Source organism: Ictidomys tridecemlineatus, chromosome 11 (assembly GCF_052094955.1).
Source record: "Ictidomys tridecemlineatus isolate mIctTri1 chromosome 11, mIctTri1.hap1, whole genome shotgun sequence".
NCBI classification, from domain to species: domain Eukaryota; kingdom Metazoa; phylum Chordata; class Mammalia; order Rodentia; family Sciuridae; genus Ictidomys; species Ictidomys tridecemlineatus.
The window spans coordinates 116,473,688-116,490,072 of record NC_135487.1 but is presented as its reverse complement, the minus strand read 5'-3'; the positions used below and the strand labels follow the sequence as shown (position 1 = coordinate 116,490,072).

The window sequence follows — 16,385 nt, the reverse complement described above, 5'->3', positions numbered from 1 at the left end:
GTGTGGAACTCCTTGAGGGTGCCTCCGTGGCGTCCGGCGGTGGACCGGCAGGGGCAAGGGGGCCGGGCTAGGCGTCGGAGAGGGGACCGGCGCCACGACGGCGGGTGCCGCCGTCCTCGTTAGTATAGTGGTGAGTATCCCCGCCTGTCACGCGGGAGACCGGGGTTCGATTCCCCGACGGGGAGGCAGTCGCCCTCTTTTTGGTGGTGGTGGTGGTGGTGGTGGTGGTGGTGGTCGCCGCCGCAACTGCGCCCCGGCCTCTAGCTCTGCGTGCCGCCGCCGGCCCTCGGCGCCCCCTGCTCTCCAGTTGGGCGCAGGATGCCACTTGGAACCTGGCACACCGTCCTCACGGTCCCCCGTCTACACCCCATCCCCATCCCCAGGCATCCGTGCCTTCCTCCTCGCCCGGAGCTTCTGTCGCCACAGACCAACGGCCGCGCCCCGAGTGCGTGTGGAAAGGGGTTCCCTGCCAAAGTGCACGGGCTGGGTCGCTGGAGGGGAGAAGACCCTGAGCCGGCCGGCCGAGGCCTCGCCCCGCAGCGCTGGTTCAGGGCCTCGCCGGGAGACGAGGCGGCGGTGGCACGGCGACGTCGGGGCGCCGCTCGGCAGCCCGGGGCCAGCGCGGAGAGGCTCTCTGGGCCGGGTGGCGTTGGTGGTATAGTGGTGAGCATAGCTGCCTTCCAAGCAGTTGACCCGGGTTCGATTCCCGGCCAACGCAGCGAGTCGACCTTTTGACGAGGCCGGGGCCTCGGGCCGACCTGGCTCTGGCAGGGCGGGCTCGGTGGGAGGTAGCATGCCTGTGGGTGCGCGCGTCCTCCTGGTGGTGGGCGGACGCGGGGAAGGAGCCCAGGCGAGGCTGGGCCGGGCGAGGTGAGGGGTGGAAGGAGGAGCGCATTGCATTCTTTTGAGGGTGCCCCCGAGCATCAAGGGGCAGCCGGTGGCGGGCGGCTGCACCAGGTTGCCATGTGAAGCCACGGACACCCACGGGGACCGCGCCAGGTGCCCGGGTAGCGCCCGGCCCTTGGGACCGAGGCGCTGGCCCCAGATGGCACGCGCGGGGTGAAGGCAGCCCCACGCTCCCTGGTGGTCTAGTGGTTAGGATTCGGCGCTCTCACCGCCGCGGCCCGGGTTCGATTCCCGGTCAGGGAAGGCTTTCTTTTCTTCTTCCTCCTCTCTCTCCCCTTTTGGCCAAGGCCTTTGGTCCGCTCGCTCACAACACTATCCGTGTCCCGAAGGCCGACCCTTATGGACCCCCGCCACACGCGGCGTCCAGCTTCACTGATCCTTGCCACTCTGAGCCCTCCCAACGTTTATGCCTTTTCACTTTCTCCCCTCGTCCTTGCCCGTCGCCCGCTTGCGACAGTTCTTCCTGGCCCTGGCCGCCAGGGGGTACACCACGACCAGCAGCACCACCACCACCAGCACCCAAAGACACACCTACGCTGGAGTCTGAACGCGCACACGCGCGTGCGCGCACGCGCGCGCGCACACGCACACACACACACACACACACACACACACACACACGAGCGCGCGCTCGGGTGCACGCCGTGCTCCGACAGCCGGTGATCTTAGTTGCTCCAGAAACCCTCTAGGCCTCGCGCCTGCTGAGTCTCCTGCTCTGCGGCGAGCCCGCAATCAGCTTTGAACGTGAGCGCATCCCCAGAACTAACTCCCCGATCCTGGTGGGGGCGCACCTGAGACTCGAGACTCGAGTCTTCCCCCGGCTCCTTCGTGCGCCTGGGCCCCCTAGTGACAAACCCTCTCTGTTGCTGCCCCGTGTGCTCAGGCAGTGACTGGGGGCGCTCATGGCCGGCGAAAGGAGCCGGGTTTGGGAACCCACTCGCTGGCTCTTGTGTCTGGCCCCGGAGAGGTTCTGGATTCCTCCTCAGAGCTGCTTGGGCGAGGCCAAGCCTGGCGCCTGACACATCACTGCTCCCCGTCCTGGGGGATCTCCTCCGACCGGGTCGGCCGCCACTGGGGTCTGCGCTCCAGCTGTGTCCGCGGCTTTGGCCGGGATGCCGGCAGAGCAGGTGGGAGCCCACACCCGGGTCAGGCTGCCCCGGAGTGACAGGCGTGAAAAGGAATCCGGAGAGGCCCGGCGAGCCAGAGCAGAGAGCGGCGGAGGCCGGCGGCGGGCCACCGCCTTGGGCCAGGCGGGCCGAAGCCGGTGGCGACTCACGGGTTTCGGGATAGACTTGTAGCCGACCCTGGGTGTGAAAGGAGTCCCGCGGCCCCCTACCCCCTCCCCCCCCCTCCGTCTCAAGGGCTCCGGAGCAAACAGAGAACGCCCACCACCACACACACACTAGGTTGGACTGGCAAGTTTCCCACTCCTGCCCGGCCGCAGGTCCATCCACCCAGCTCTTGATCCCTTCTCTGCCCAGCGCGGCTCGGGACACGTTGTGTGGGCCGTGCGTAAAGCCAGCGTCAGGGCTTTTCAGTCAGTGCTGTAGCAGCTGGAACTTTGCTTGGCTTCCAAGGGGAAGCCCAGGCAAAGGGCACCAATCTGCGGGCTGGCCCGACTTCCCTCGAGGAGGACGGGTCCCCTAGTCGGCAAGGGAGAGAGAAGCACCGAGAAGTCTGGTGTCTGGCACGGTGGTGGGCGAAGGGGGCCTGCACGGGACGAAGGGTCAGAGAGGCACCGGAGCGGCCGCCGCGGCGCCCGAGGGCAGAGCGAGCGCGCAGCGCAGGCTGTGGGGTCCGGGCTCAGGGAGGTGTGTACAGCGGCGGCCTAGACGTCGGGGCTGCGGGACCAAAAGGGGACCGAGTGCTGCATGGGCCGGGAATCGAACCCGGGCCTCCCGCGTGGCAGGCGAGAATTCTACCACTGAACCACCCATGCACCGATGGCAGGCGCCTCCACGCAACCGCCCGACAGTGGTCACCGCGTCCGGTGAGGAGCTGCTGCTTGGGACCGGGACGGAGGGTTGGGGGCTGGATGGGCCGTTCCTAAAGGAGAGGCTCCAGGCATCCTGCCGGGGCCCCGGGGATGCGGCCGCGGCCGCCGGCGGGGTGTGTGCGTGCGTGCGTGTGCCCCCCGCGCGGCGCTGGCGCGAAGCTCCGGATCCCTGCACCTGCCGGGCCAGCCCAGGCCCCCCAGACCGCCTTGTCCGCTGCCGCCTGAAGAAGCCAGGAGCCGGTCCAGGCTTTGCCCTCACGGGAACCCCAATCAGGCCAGGGGACCTGTGGCTCGGTGGCTGCCTCCGTCCACCCCCAAAGTCCCGGTCGCAGGGGCCGGGCCCCGGTCGGGTGAGGCGGGCCCCGACCAGCACCGACGTGGTGGGCAGGCCTTAGGCAGCCGCTGCCCACGTGGGGTTCGTGGCCGCGCCCAGGTAGGGCCGTGGCCGGGGCTCCTCGGCCATCACCGGTGGGGATCCGGTTCTAGGGTTGTCTCCCCGCCACTCACGAGGGCCATGGTCCCGGGGGCTGGGCTGTCTTGCCAGGCCCGGTGACCCCACGGTGCGTGGCGATCAGAGGCCTCTACCTCTGAACTGCTGTGTTGTGGAGTGGCCGGCAGGCGTGGGTGGTTTGGAAAGGCCCTGGAGTGAAGGGGCCTGGATGCCACAGTCTGGCACGAAGGGAACGGGGTCCTCTGCAGGGCCGAGAGAGATAGGCGACGGGCGGGCGGGGGCCCAGGGGCGGATTTTGCCCACGGGAGGGATCTGGAAAGGGCCCGCGCGGCAGCCAAAAGGTGGGCCTGTCAGGAGTGGGATTCGAACCCACGCCTCCAGGGGAGACTGCGACCTGAACGCAGCGCCTTAGACCGCTCGGCCATCCTGACGGCGGGCCTGAGCGCGTGGCGGCTCGCCTGGCTGGGACCCGGCGTTGGCGCAGGTGTCCTTGGCTGGCTCGGTGGTGCGCCGTGCCCGGCGGTCGGCGCGCGCGCTGGACGGACGGGCCTGGCGGGCCGGGAGAGAGCCAAGTCCGCGCATCGGTGCGGTCGCATCCCCCACCGAGCCCGGCCAGGTACCACTAACCGTCTGTGCTGGCAGGAGCCCACCCGGCGCATCGTGCTCCTCCTCCTGTCGGCCGCCGTGCTCGCTAGCTCCCTGGCCCCCGCTGCTTACACCGACACTGGGATGCCCGCGCAGTGGGAAGCCGGCAGAGCGCACAGGGTCGTTCTCTGGGCACCAGGCACCGGGCCAGGGCGTGGGCTAAGGCGAGGGCCAGGGCCAGGGCCAAGGCCAGGTGGTGTGGAACTCCTTGAGGGTGCCTCCGTGGCGTCCGGCGGTGGACCGGCAGGGGCAAGGGGGCCGGGCTAGGCGTCGGAGAGGGGACCGGCGCCACGACGGCGGGTGCCGCCGTCCTCGTTAGTATAGTGGTGAGTATCCCCGCCTGTCACGCGGGAGACCGGGGTTCGATTCCCCGACGGGGAGGCAGTCGCCCTCTTTTTGGTGGTGGTGGTGGTGGTGGTGGTGGTGGTGGTGGTGGTGGTGGTGGTGGTCGCCGCCGCAACTGCGCCCCGGCCTCTAGCTCTGCGTGCCGCCGCCGGCCCTCGGCGCCCCCTGCTCTCCAGTTGGGCGCAGGATGCCACTTGGAACCTGGCACACCGTCCTCACGGTCCCCCGTCTACACCCCATCCCCATCCCCAGGCATCCGTGCCTTCCTCCTCGCCCGGAGCTTCTGTCGCCACAGACCAACGGCCGCGCCCCGAGTGCGTGTGGAAAGGGGTTCCCTGCCAAAGTGCACGGGCTGGGTCGCTGGAGGGGAGAAGACCCTGAGCCGGCCGGCCGAGGCCTCGCCCCTCAGCGCTGGTTCAGGGCCTCGCCGGGAGACGAGGCGGCGGTGGCACGACGACGTCGGGGCGCCGCTCGGCAGCCCGGGGCCAGCGCGGAGAGGCTCTCTGGGCCGGGTGGCGTTGGTGGTATAGTGGTGAGCATAGCTGCCTTCCAAGCAGTTGACCCGGGTTCGATTCCCGGCCAACGCAGCGAGTCGACCTTTTGACGAGGCCGGGGCCTCGGGCCGACCTGGCTCTGGCAGGGCGGGCTCGGTGGGAGGTAGCATGCCTGTGGGTGCGCGCGTCCTCCTGGTGGTGGGCGGACGCGGGGAAGGAGCCCAGGCGAGGCTGGGCCGGGCGAGGTGAGGGGTGGAAGGAGGAGCGCATTGCATTCTTTTGAGGGTGCCCCCGAGCATCAAGGGGCAGCCGGTGGCGGGCGGCTGCACCAGGTTGCCATGTGAAGCCACGGACACCCACGGGGACCGCGCCAGGTGCCCGGGTAGCGCCCGGCCCTTGGGACCGAGGCGCTGGCCCCAGATGGCACGCGCGGGGTGAAGGCAGCCCCACGCTCCCTGGTGGTCTAGTGGTTAGGATTCGGCGCTCTCACCGCCGCGGCCCGGGTTCGATTCCCGGTCAGGGAAGGCTTTCTTTTCTTCTTCCTCCTCTCTCTCCCCTTTTGGCCAAGGCCTTTGGTCCGCTCGCTCACAACACTATCCGTGTCCCGAAGGCCGACCCTTATGGACCCCCGCCACACGCGGCGTCCAGCTTCACTGATCCTTGCCACTCTGAGCCCTCCCAACGTTTATGCCTTTTCACTTTCTCCCCTCGTCCTTGCCCGTCGCCCGCTTGCGACAGTTCTTCCTGGCCCTGGCCGCCAGGGGGTACACCACGACCAGCAGCACCACCACCACCAGCACCCAAAGACACACCTACGCTGGAGTCTGAACGCGCACACGCGCGTGCGCGCACGCGCGCGCGCACACGCACACACACACACACACACACACACACACACGAGCGCGCGCTCGGGTGCACGCCGTGCTCCGACAGCCGGTGATCTTAGTTGCTCCAGAAACCCTCTAGGCCTCGCGCCTGCTGAGTCTCCTGCTCTGCGGCGAGCCCGCAATCAGCTTTGAACGTGAGCGCATCCCCAGAACTAACTCCCCGATCCTGGTGGGGGCGCACCTGAGACTCGAGACTCGAGTCTTCCCCCGGCTCCTTCGTGCGCCTGGGCCCCCTAGTGACAAACCCTCTCTGTTGCTGCCCCGTGTGCTCAGGCAGTGACTGGGGGCGCTCATGGCCGGCGAAAGGAGCCGGGTTTGGGAACCCACTCGCTGGCTCTTGTGTCTGGCCCCGGAGAGGTTCTGGATTCCTCCTCAGAGCTGCTTGGGCGAGGCCAAGCCTGGCGCCTGACACATCACTGCTCCCCGTCCTGGGGGATCTCCTCCGACCGGGTCGGCCGCCACTGGGGTCTGCGCTCCAGCTGTGTCCGCGGCTTTGGCCGGGATGCCGGCAGAGCAGGTGGGAGCCCACACCCGGGTCAGGCTGCCCCGGAGTGACAGGCGTGAAAAGGAATCCGGAGAGGCCCGGCGAGCCAGAGCAGAGAGCGGCGGAGGCCGGCGGCGGGCCACCGCCTTGGGCCAGGCGGGCCGAAGCCGGTGGCGACTCACGGGTTTCGGGATAGACTTGTAGCCGACCCTGGGTGTGAAAGGAGTCCCGCGTCCCCCTTCCCCCTCCCCCCCCCTCCGTCTCAAGGGCTCCGGAGCAAACAGAGAACGCCCACCACCACACACACACTAGGTTGGACTGGCAAGTTTCCCACTCCTGCCCGGCCGCAGGTCCATCCACCCAGCTCTTGATCCCTTCTCTGCCCAGCGCGGCTCGGGACACGTTGTGTGGGCCGTGCGTAAAGCCAGCGTCAGGGCTTTTCAGTCAGTGCTGTAGCAGCTGGAACTTTGCTTGGCTTCCAAGGGGAAGCCCAGGCAAAGGGCACCAATCTGCGGGCTGGCCCGACTTCCCTCGAGGAGGACGGGTCCCCTAGTCGGCAAGGGAGAGAGAAGCACCGAGAAGTCTGGTGTCTGGCACGGTGGTGGGCGAAGGGGGCCTGCACGGGACGAAGGGTCAGAGAGGCACCGGAGCGGCCGCCGCGGCGCCCGAGGGCAGAGCGAGCGCGCAGCGCAGGCTGTGGGGTCCGGGCTCAGGGAGGTGTGTACAGCGGCGGCCTAGACGTCGGGGCTGCGGGACCAAAAGGGGACCGAGTGCTGCATGGGCCGGGAATCGAACCCGGGCCTCCCGCGTGGCAGGCGAGAATTCTACCACTGAACCACCCATGCACCGATGGCAGGCGCCTCCACGCAACCGCCCGACAGTGGTCACCGCGTCCGGTGAGGAGCTGCTGCTTGGGACCGGGACGGAGGGTTGGGGGCTGGATGGGCCGTTCCTAAAGGAGAGGCTCCAGGCATCCTGCCGGGGCCCCGGGGATGCGGCCGCGGCCGCCGGCGGGGTGTGTGCGTGCGTGCGTGTGCCCCCCGCGCGGCGCTGGCGCGAAGCTCCGGATCCCTGCACCTGCCGGGCCAGCCCAGGCCCCCCAGACCGCCTTGTCCGCTGCCGCCTGAAGAAGCCAGGAGCCGGTCCAGGCTTTGCCCTCACGGGAACCCCAATCAGGCCAGGGGACCTGTGGCTCGGTGGCTGCCTCCGTCCACCCCCAAAGTCCCGGTCGCAGGGGCCGGGCCCCGGTCGGGTGAGGCGGGCCCCGACCAGCACCGACGTGGTGGGCAGGCCTTAGGCAGCCGCTGCCCACGTGGGGTTCGTGGCCGCGCCCAGGTAGGGCCGTGGCCGGGGCTCCTCGGCCATCACCGGTGGGGATCCGGTTCTAGGGTTGTCTCCCCGCCACTCACGAGGGCCATGGTCCCGGGGGCTGGGCTGTCTTGCCAGGCCCGGTGACCCCACGGTGCGTGGCGATCAGAGGCCTCTACCTCTGAACTGCTGTGTTGTGGAGTGGCCGGCAGGCGTGGGTGGTTTGGAAAGGCCCTGGAGTGAAGGGGCCTGGATGCCACAGTCTGGCACGAAGGGAACGGGGTCCTCTGCAGGGCCGAGAGAGATAGGCGACGGGCGGGCGGGGACCCAGGGGCGGATTTTGCCCACGGGAGGGATCTGGAAAGGGCCCGCGCGGCAGCCAAAAGGTGGGCCTGTCAGGAGTGGGATTCGAACCCACGCCTCCAGGGGAGACTGCGACCTGAACGCAGCGCCTTAGACCGCTCGGCCATCCTGACGGCGGGCCTGAGCGCGTGGCGGCTCGCCTGGCTGGGACCCGGCGTTGGCGCAGGTGTCCTTGGCTGGCTCGGTGGTGCGCCGTGCCCGGCGGTCGGCGCGCGCGCTGGACGGACGGGCCTGGCGGGCCGGGAGAGAGCCAAGTCCGCGCATCGGTGCGGTCGCATCCCCCACCGAGCCCGGTCAGGTACCACTAACCGTCTGTGCTGGCAGGAGCCCACCCGGCGCATCGTGCTCCTCCTCCTGTCGGCCGCCGTGCTCGCTAGCTCCCTGGCCCCCGCTGCTTACACCGACACTGGGATGCCCGCGCAGTGGGAAGCCGGCAGAGCGCACAGGGTCGTTCTCCGGGCACCAGGCACCGGGCCAGGGCGTGGGCTAAGGCGAGGGCCAGGGCCAGGGCCAAGGCCAGGTGGTGTGGAACTCCTTGAGGGTGCCTCCGTGGCGTCCGGCGGTGGACCGGCAGGGGCAAGGGGGCCGGGCTAGGCGTCGGAGAGGGGACCGGCGCCACGACGGCGGGTGCCGCCGTCCTCGTTAGTATAGTGGTGAGTATCCCCGCCTGTCACGCGGGAGACCGGGGTTCGATTCCCCGACGGGGAGGCAGTCGCCCTCTTTTTGGTGGTGGTGGTGGTGGTGGTGGTGGTGGTCGCCGCCGCAACTGCGCCCCGGCCTCTAGCTCTGCGTGCCGCCGCCGGCCCTCGGCGCCCCCTGCTCTCCAGTTGGGCGCAGGATGCCACTTGGAACCTGGCACACCGTCCTCACGGTCCCCCGTCTACACCCCATCCCCATCCCCAGGCATCCGTGCCTTCCTCCTCGCCCGGAGCTTCTGTCGCCACAGACCAACGGCCGCGCCCCGAGTGCGTGTGGAAAGGGGTTCCCTGCCAAAGTGCACGGGCCGGGTCGCTGGAGGGGAGAAGACCCTGAGCCGGCCGGCCGAGGCCTCGCCCCGCAGCGCTGGTTCAGGGCCTCGCCGGGAGACGAGGCGGCGGTGGCACGACGACGTCGGGGCGCCGCTCGGCAGCCCGGGGCCAGCGCGGAGAGGCTCTCTGGGCCGGGTGGCGTTGGTGGTATAGTGGTGAGCATAGCTGCCTTCCAAGCAGTTGACCCGGGTTCGATTCCCGGCCAACGCAGCGAGTCGACCTTTTGACGAGGCCGGGGCCTCGGGCCGACCTGGCTCTGGCAGGGCGGGCTCGGTGGGAGGTAGCATGCCTGTGGGTGCGCGCGTCCTCCTGGTGGTGGGCGGACGCGGGGAAGGAGCCCAGGCGAGGCTGGGCCGGGCGAGGTGAGGGGTGGAAGGAGGAGCGCATTGCATTCTTTTGAGGGTGCCCCCGAGCATCAAGGGGCAGCCGGTGGCGGGCGGCTGCACCAGGTTGCCATGTGAAGCCACGGACACCCACGGGGACCGCGCCAGGTGCCCGGGTAGCGCCCGGCCCTTGGGACCGAGGCGCTGGCCCCAGATGGCACGCGCGGGGTGAAGGCAGCCCCACGCTCCCTGGTGGTCTAGTGGTTAGGATTCGGCGCTCTCACCGCCGCGGCCCGGGTTCGATTCCCGGTCAGGGAAGGCTTTCTTTTCTTCTTCCTCCTCTCTCTCCCCTTTTGGCCAAGGCCTTTGGTCCGCTCGCTCACAACACTATCCGTGTCCCGAAGGCCGACCCTTATGGACCCCCGCCACACGCGGCGTCCAGCTTCACTGATCCTTGCCACTCTGAGCCCTCCCAACGTTTATGCCTTTTCACTTTCTCCCCTCGTCCTTGCCCGTCGCCCGCTTGCGACAGTTCTTCCTGGCCCTGGCCGCCAGGGGGTACACCACGACCAGCAGCACCACCACCACCAGCACCCAAAGACACACCTACGCTGGAGTCTGAACGCGCACACGCGCGTGCGCGCACGCGCGCGCGCACACGCACACACACACACACACACACACACACACACGAGCGCGCGCTCGGGTGCACGCCGTGCTCCGACAGCCGGTGATCTTAGTTGCTCCAGAAACCCTCTAGGCCTCGCGCCTGCTGAGTCTCCTGCTCTGCGGCGAGCCCGCAATCAGCTTTGAACGTGAGCGCATCCCCAGAACTAACTCCCCGATCCTGGTGGGGGCGCACCTGAGACTCGAGACTCGAGTCTTCCCCCGGCTCCTTCGTGCGCCTGGGCCCCCTAGTGACAAACCCTCTCTGTTGCTGCCCCGTGTGCTCAGGCAGTGACTGGGGGCGCTCATGGCCGGCGAAAGGAGCCGGGTTTGGGAACCCACTCGCTGGCTCTTGTGTCTGGCCCCGGAGAGGTTCTGGATTCCTCCTCAGAGCTGCTTGGGCGAGGCCAAGCCTGGAGCCTGACACATCACTGCTCCCCGTCCTGGGGGATCTCCTCCGACCGGGTCGGCCGCCACTGGGGTCTGCGCTCCAGCTGTGTCCGCGGCTTTGGCCGGGATGCCGGCAGAGCAGGTGGGAGCCCACACCCGGGTCAGGCTGCCCCGGAGTGACAGGCGTGAAAAGGAATCCGGAGAGGCCCGGCGAGCCAGAGCAGAGAGCGGCGGAGGCCGGCGGCGGGCCACCGCCTTGGGCCAGGCGGGCCGAAGCCGGTGGCGACTCACGGGTTTCGGGATAGACTTGTAGCCGACCCTGGGTGTGAAAGGAGTCCCGCGGCCCCCTACCCCCTTCCCCCCCCCTCCGTCTCAAGGGCTCCGGAGCAAACAGAGAACGCCCACCACCACACACACACTAGGTTGGACTGGCAAGTTTCCCACTCCTGCCCGGCCGCAGGTCCATCCACCCAGCTCTTGATCCCTTCTCTGCCCAGCGCGGCTCGGGACACGTTGTGTGGGCCGTGCGTAAAGCCAGCGTCAGGGCTTTTCAGTCAGTGCTGTAGCAGCTGGAACTTTGCTTGGCTTCCAAGGGGAAGCCCAGGCAAAGGGCACCAATCTGCGGGCTGGCCCGACTTCCCTCGAGGAGGACGGGTCCCCTAGTCGGCAAGGGAGAGAGAAGCACCGAGAAGTCTGGTGTCTGGCACGGTGGTGGGCGAAGGGGGCCTGCACGGGACGAAGGGTCAGAGAGGCACCGGAGCGGCCGCCGCGGCGCCCGAGGGCAGAGCGAGCGCGCAGCGCAGGCTGTGGGGTCCGGGCTCAGGGAGGTGTGTACAGCGGCGGCCTAGACGTCGGGGCTGCGGGACCAAAAGGGGACCGAGTGCTGCATGGGCCGGGAATCGAACCCGGGCCTCCCGCGTGGCAGGCGAGAATTCTACCACTGAACCACCCATGCACTGATGGCAGGCGCCTCCACGCAACCGCCCGACAGTGGTCACCGCGTCCGGTGAGGAGCTGCTGCTTGGGACCGGGACGGAGGGTTGGGGGCTGGATGGGCCGTTCCTAAAGGAGAGGCTCCAGGCATCCTGCCGGGGCCCCGGGGATGCGGCCGCGGCCGCCGGCGGGGTGTGTGCGTGCGTGCGTGTGCCCCCCGCGCGGCGCTGGCGCGAAGCTCCGGATCCCTGCACCTGCCGGGCCAGCCCAGGCCCCCCAGACCGCCTTGTCCGCTGCCGCCTGAAGAAGCCAGGAGCCGGTCCAGGCTTTGCCCTCACGGGAACCCCAATCAGGCCAGGGGACCTGTGGCTTGGTGGCTGCCTCCGTCCACCCCCAAAGTCCCGGTCGCAGGGGCCGGGCCCCGGTCGGGTGAGGCGGGCCCCGACCAGCACCGACGTGGTGGGCAGGCCTTAGGCAGCCGCTGCCCACGTGGGGTTCGTGGCCGCGCCCAGGTAGGGCCGTGGCCGGGGCTCCTCGGCCATCACCGGTGGGGATCCGGTTCTAGGGTTGTCTCCCCGCCACTCACGAGGGCCATGGTCCCGGGGGCTGGGCTGTCTTGCCAGGCCCGGTGACCCCACGGTGCGTGGCGATCAGAGGCCTCTACCTCTGAACTGCTGTGTTGTGGAGTGGCCGGCAGGCGTGGGTGGTTTGGAAAGGCCCTGGAGTGAAGGGGCCTGGATGCCACAGTCTGGCACGAAGGGAACGGGGTCCTCTGCAGGGCCGAGAGAGATAGGCGACGGGCGGGCGGGGACCCAGGGGCGGATTTTGCCCACGGGAGGGATCTGGAAAGGGCCCGCGCGGCAGCCAAAAGGTGGGCCTGTCAGGAGTGGGATTCGAACCCACGCCTCCAGGGGAGACTGCGACCTGAACGCAGCGCCTTAGACCGCTCGGCCATCCTGACGGCGGGCCTGAGCGCGTGGCGGCTCGCCTGGCTGGGACACGGCGTTGGCGCAGGTGTCCTTGGCTGGCTCGGTGGTGCGCCGTGCCCGGCGGTCGGCGCGCGCGCTGGACGGACGGGCCTGGCGGGCCGGGAGAGAGCCAAGTCCGCGCATCGGTGCGGTCGCATCCCCCACCGAGCCCGGTCAGGTACCACTAACCGTCTGTGCTGGCAGGAGCCCACCCGGCGCATCGTGCTCCTCCTCCTGTCGGCCGCCGTGCTCGCTAGCTCCCTGGCCCCCGCTGCTTACACCGACACTGGGATGCCCGCGCAGTGGGAAGCCGGCAGAGCGCACAGGGTCGTTCTCCGGGCACCAGGCACCGGGCCAGGGCGTGGGCTAAGGCGAGGGCCAGGGCCAGGGCCAAGGCCAGGTGGTGTGGAACTCCTTGAGGGTGCCTCCGTGGCGTCCGGCGGTGGACCGGCAGGGGCAAGGGGGCCGGGCTAGGCGTCGGAGAGGGGACCGGCGCCACGACGGCGGGTGCCGCCGTCCTCGTTAGTATAGTGGTGAGTATCCCCGCCTGTCACGCGGGAGACCGGGGTTCGATTCCCCGACGGGGAGGCAGTCGCCCTCTTTTTGGTGGTGGTGGTGGTGGTGGTGGTGGTGGTCGCCGCCGCAACTGCGCCCCGGCCTCTAGCTCTGCGTGCCGCCGCCGGCCCTCGGCGCCCCCTGCTCTCCAGTTGGGCGCAGGATGCCACTTGGAACCTGGCACACCGTCCTCACGGTCCCCCGTCTACACCCCATCCCCATCCCCAGGCATCCGTGCCTTCCTCCTCGCCCGGAGCTTCTGTCGCCACAGACCAACGGCCGCGCCCCGAGTGCGTGTGGAAAGGGGTTCCCTGCCAAAGTGCACGGGCCGGGTCGCTGGAGGGGAGAAGACCCTGAGCCGGCCGGCCGAGGCCTCGCCCCGCAGCGCTGGTTCAGGGCCTCGCCGGGAGACGAGGCGGCGGTGGCACGACGACGTCGGGGCGCCGCTCGGCAGCCCGGGGCCAGCGCGGAGAGGCTCTCTGGGCCGGGTGGCGTTGGTGGTATAGTGGTGAGCATAGCTGCCTTCCAAGCAGTTGACCCGGGTTCGATTCCCGGCCAACGCAGCGAGTCGACCTTTTGACGAGGCCGGGGCCTCGGGCCGACCTGGCTCTGGCAGGGCGGGCTCGGTGGGAGGTAGCATGCCTGTGGGTGCGCGCGTCCTCCTGGTGGTGGGCGGACGCGGGGAAGGAGCCCAGGCGAGGCTGGGCCGGGCGAGGTGAGGGTGGAAGGAGGAGCGCATTGCATTCTTTTGAGGGTGCCCCCGAGCATCAAGGGGCAGCCGGTGGCGGGCGGCTGCACCAGGTTGCCATGTGAAGCCACGGACACCCACGGGGACCGCGCCAGGTGCCCGGGTAGCGCCCGGGCCCTTGGGACCGAGGCGCTGGCCCAGATGGCACGCGCGGGGTGAAGGCAGCCCCACGCTCCCTGGTGGTCTAGTGGTTAGGATTCGGCGCTCTCACCGCCGCGGCCCGGGTTCGATTCCCGGTCAGGGAAGGCTTTCTTTTCTTCTTCCTCCTCTCTCTCCCCTTTTGGCCAAGGCCTTTGGTCCGCTCGCTCACAACACTATCCGTGTCCCGAAGGCCGACCCTTATGGACCCCCGCCACACGCGGCGTCCAGCTTCACTGATCCTTGCCACTCTGAGCCCTCCCAACGTTTATGCCTTTTCACTTTCTCCCCTCGTCCTTGCCCGTCGCCCGCTTGCGACAGTTCTTCCTGGCCCTGGCCGCCAGGGGGTACACCACGACCAGCAGCACCACCACCACCAGCACCCAAAGACACACCTACGCTGGAGTCTGAACGCGCACACGCGCGTGCGCGCACGCGCGCGCGCACACGCACACACACGCACACACACACACACACACACGAGCGCGCGCTCGGGTGCACGCCGTGCTCCGACAGCCGGTGATCTTAGTTGCTCCAGAAACCCTCTAGGCCTCGCGCCTGCTGAGTCTCCTGCTCTGCGGCGAGCCCGCAATCAGCTTTGAACGTGAGCGCATCCCCAGAACTAACTCCCCGATCCTGGTGGGGGCGCACCTGAGACTCGAGACTCGAGTCTTCCCCCGGCTCCTTCGTGCGCCTGGGCCCCCTAGTGACAAACCCTCTCTGTTGCTGCCCCGTGTGCTCAGGCAGTGACTGGGGGCGCTCATGGCCGGCGAAAGGAGCCGGGTTTGGGAACCCACTCGCTGGCTCTTGTGTCTGGCCCCGGAGAGGTTCTGGATTCCTCCTCAGAGCTGCTTGGGCGAGGCCAAGCCTGGCGCCTGACACATCACTGCTCCCCGTCCTGGGGGATCTCCTCCGACCGGGTCGGCCGCCACTGGGGTCTGCGCTCCAGCTGTGTCCGCGGCTTTGGCCGGGATGCCGGCAGAGCAGGTGGGAGCCCACACCCGGGTCAGGCTGCCCCGGAGTGACAGGCGTGAAAAGGAATCCGGAGAGGCCCGGCGAGCCAGAGCAGAGAGCGGCGGAGGCCGGCGGCGGGCCACCGCCTTGGGCCAGGCGGGCCGAAGCCGGTGGCGACTCACGGGTTTCGGGATAGACTTGTAGCCGACCCTGGGTGTGAAAGGAGTCCCGCGTCCCCCTTCCCCCTCCCCCCCCCCTCCGTCTCAAGGGCTCCGGAGCAAACAGAGAACGCCCACCACCACACACACACTAGGTTGGACTGGCAAGTTTCCCACTCCTGCCCGGCCGCAGGTCCATCCACACAGCTCTTGATCCCTTCTCTGCCCAGCGCGGCTCGGGACACGTTGTGTGGGCCGTGCGTAAAGCCAGCGTCAGGGCTTTTCAGTCAGTGCTGTAGCAGCTGGAACTTTGCTTGGCTTCCAAGGGGAAGCCCAGGCAAAGGGCACCAATCTGCGGGCTGGCCCGACTTCCCTCGAGGAGGACGGGTCCCCTAGTCGGCAAGGGAGAGAGAAGCACCGAGAAGTCTGGTGTCTGGCACGGTGGTGGGCGAAGGGGGCCTGCACGGGACGAAGGGTCAGAGAGGCACCGGAGCGGCCGCCGCGGCGCCCGAGGGCAGAGCGAGCGGCAGCGCAGGCTGTGGGGTCCGGGCTCAGGGAGGTGTGTACAGCGGCGGCCTAGACGTCGGGGCTGCGGGACCAAAAGGGGACCGAGTGCTGCATGGGCCGGGAATCGAACCCGGGCCTCCTGCGTGGCAGGCGAGAATTCTACCACTGAACCACCCATGCACCGATGGCAGGCGCCTCCACGCAACCGCCCGACAGTGGTCACCGCGTCCGGTGAGGAGCTGCTGCTTGGGACCGGGACGGAGGGTTGGGGGCTGGATGGGCCGTTCCTAAAGGAGAGGCTCCAGGCATCCTGCCGGGGCCCCGGGGATGCGGCCGCGGCCGCCGGCGGGGTGTGTGCGTGCGTGCGTGTGCCCCCCGCGCGGCGCTGGCGCGAAGCTCCGGATCGCTGCACCTGACGGGCCAGCCCAGGCCCCCCAGACCGCCTTGTCCGCTGCCGCCTGAAGAAGCCAGGAGCCGGTCCAGGCTTTGCCCTCACGGGAACCCCAATCAGGCCAGGGGACCTGTGGCTCGGTGGCTGCCTCCGTCCACCGGCAAAGTCCCGGTCGCAGGGGACCCTGTGGGACCCTGTGGCTCGGTGGCTGCCTCCGTCCACCCGCAAGGTCCCGGTCGCAGGAGCCCCGGACGGGTGAGGCGGGCCCCGACCAGCACCGACGTGGGGGGCTGGCCTTAGGCAGCCGCTGCCCACGTGGGGTTCGTGGTCGCGCCCGGGGCTCGGCCATCACCGGCGGGGATCCAGGGGCCCTAGGGTTCTCTCCCCGCCACTCGCGAGGGCCGTGGTCCCGGGACTGTGCTGTCTTGCCACGCCCGGTGACTCCACGGTGCAGTGGCGAGCAGAGGTCTCGACTGCTGTGTTGTGGAGTGGCCGGCAGGCGTGAGTGGTTCGGAAAGGCCCTCCAGTGAAGGGGCCTGGCGGCCACAGTCTGGCACGAAGGGAACGGGGTCCTCTGCAGGGCCGAGAGAGATAGGGAGGCGACGGGCGGGCGGGGGCCGATATTGCCCACGGGAGAGATCCGGAGAGGGCCCGCGTGCGCTCCCCGCCGCAACCGAGCGGGCGCCGTCTTGTCGGTTGGGGTGGATGACGACGGGTGGCCGGTGTGGCGGCGGGGCCGTGCATCGG

At 69.5% G+C, this 16,385-nt stretch overlaps 19 non-coding genes across 19 annotated transcripts; 12 read left to right on the top strand and 7 right to left on the bottom strand.

Annotated features, from left to right (window-relative positions):
* Nucleotides 1-113: 113 nt before the first annotated feature.
* On the top strand, nt 114-185 carry Trnad-guc (transfer RNA aspartic acid (anticodon GUC)). The gene has a single exon. It is a non-coding gene; the product is annotated as a tRNA-Asp (tRNA).
* Nucleotides 186-646: 461 nt separating this feature from the next.
* Nucleotides 647-718, top strand: Trnag-ucc (transfer RNA glycine (anticodon UCC)). The gene has a single exon. It is a non-coding gene; the product is annotated as a tRNA-Gly (tRNA).
* A 359-nt stretch (nt 719-1,077) lies between these two features.
* Nucleotides 1,078-1,149, top strand: Trnae-cuc (transfer RNA glutamic acid (anticodon CUC)). The gene has a single exon. It is a non-coding gene; the product is annotated as a tRNA-Glu (tRNA).
* Nucleotides 1,150-2,774: 1,625 nt separating this feature from the next.
* On the bottom strand, nt 2,775-2,845 carry Trnag-gcc (transfer RNA glycine (anticodon GCC)). The gene has a single exon. It is a non-coding gene; the product is annotated as a tRNA-Gly (tRNA).
* Nucleotides 2,846-3,701: 856 nt separating this feature from the next.
* Nucleotides 3,702-3,784, bottom strand: Trnal-cag (transfer RNA leucine (anticodon CAG)). The gene has a single exon. It is a non-coding gene; the product is annotated as a tRNA-Leu (tRNA).
* A 523-nt stretch (nt 3,785-4,307) lies between these two features.
* On the top strand, nt 4,308-4,379 carry Trnad-guc (transfer RNA aspartic acid (anticodon GUC)). Its single transcript has one exon. It is a non-coding gene; the product is annotated as a tRNA-Asp (tRNA).
* A 479-nt stretch (nt 4,380-4,858) lies between these two features.
* Trnag-ucc (transfer RNA glycine (anticodon UCC)) lies at nt 4,859-4,930 on the top strand. Its single transcript has one exon. It is a non-coding gene; the product is annotated as a tRNA-Gly (tRNA).
* A 359-nt stretch (nt 4,931-5,289) lies between these two features.
* Trnae-cuc (transfer RNA glutamic acid (anticodon CUC)) lies at nt 5,290-5,361 on the top strand. Its single transcript has one exon. It is a non-coding gene; the product is annotated as a tRNA-Glu (tRNA).
* A 1,621-nt stretch (nt 5,362-6,982) lies between these two features.
* Nucleotides 6,983-7,053, bottom strand: Trnag-gcc (transfer RNA glycine (anticodon GCC)). Its single transcript has one exon. It is a non-coding gene; the product is annotated as a tRNA-Gly (tRNA).
* Nucleotides 7,054-7,909: 856 nt separating this feature from the next.
* On the bottom strand, nt 7,910-7,992 carry Trnal-cag (transfer RNA leucine (anticodon CAG)). The gene has a single exon. It is a non-coding gene; the product is annotated as a tRNA-Leu (tRNA).
* Nucleotides 7,993-8,515: 523 nt separating this feature from the next.
* Nucleotides 8,516-8,587, top strand: Trnad-guc (transfer RNA aspartic acid (anticodon GUC)). Its single transcript has one exon. It is a non-coding gene; the product is annotated as a tRNA-Asp (tRNA).
* Nucleotides 8,588-9,045: 458 nt separating this feature from the next.
* Trnag-ucc (transfer RNA glycine (anticodon UCC)) lies at nt 9,046-9,117 on the top strand. Its single transcript has one exon. It is a non-coding gene; the product is annotated as a tRNA-Gly (tRNA).
* Nucleotides 9,118-9,476: 359 nt separating this feature from the next.
* Nucleotides 9,477-9,548, top strand: Trnae-cuc (transfer RNA glutamic acid (anticodon CUC)). Its single transcript has one exon. It is a non-coding gene; the product is annotated as a tRNA-Glu (tRNA).
* A 1,622-nt stretch (nt 9,549-11,170) lies between these two features.
* Trnag-gcc (transfer RNA glycine (anticodon GCC)) lies at nt 11,171-11,241 on the bottom strand. Its single transcript has one exon. It is a non-coding gene; the product is annotated as a tRNA-Gly (tRNA).
* Nucleotides 11,242-12,097: 856 nt separating this feature from the next.
* Nucleotides 12,098-12,180, bottom strand: Trnal-cag (transfer RNA leucine (anticodon CAG)). The gene has a single exon. It is a non-coding gene; the product is annotated as a tRNA-Leu (tRNA).
* Nucleotides 12,181-12,703: 523 nt separating this feature from the next.
* Nucleotides 12,704-12,775, top strand: Trnad-guc (transfer RNA aspartic acid (anticodon GUC)). The gene has a single exon. It is a non-coding gene; the product is annotated as a tRNA-Asp (tRNA).
* Nucleotides 12,776-13,233: 458 nt separating this feature from the next.
* Trnag-ucc (transfer RNA glycine (anticodon UCC)) lies at nt 13,234-13,305 on the top strand. Its single transcript has one exon. It is a non-coding gene; the product is annotated as a tRNA-Gly (tRNA).
* A 358-nt stretch (nt 13,306-13,663) lies between these two features.
* Nucleotides 13,664-13,735, top strand: Trnae-cuc (transfer RNA glutamic acid (anticodon CUC)). The gene has a single exon. It is a non-coding gene; the product is annotated as a tRNA-Glu (tRNA).
* Nucleotides 13,736-15,356: 1,621 nt separating this feature from the next.
* On the bottom strand, nt 15,357-15,427 carry Trnag-gcc (transfer RNA glycine (anticodon GCC)). The gene has a single exon. It is a non-coding gene; the product is annotated as a tRNA-Gly (tRNA).
* Nucleotides 15,428-16,385: the final 958 nt, after the last annotated feature.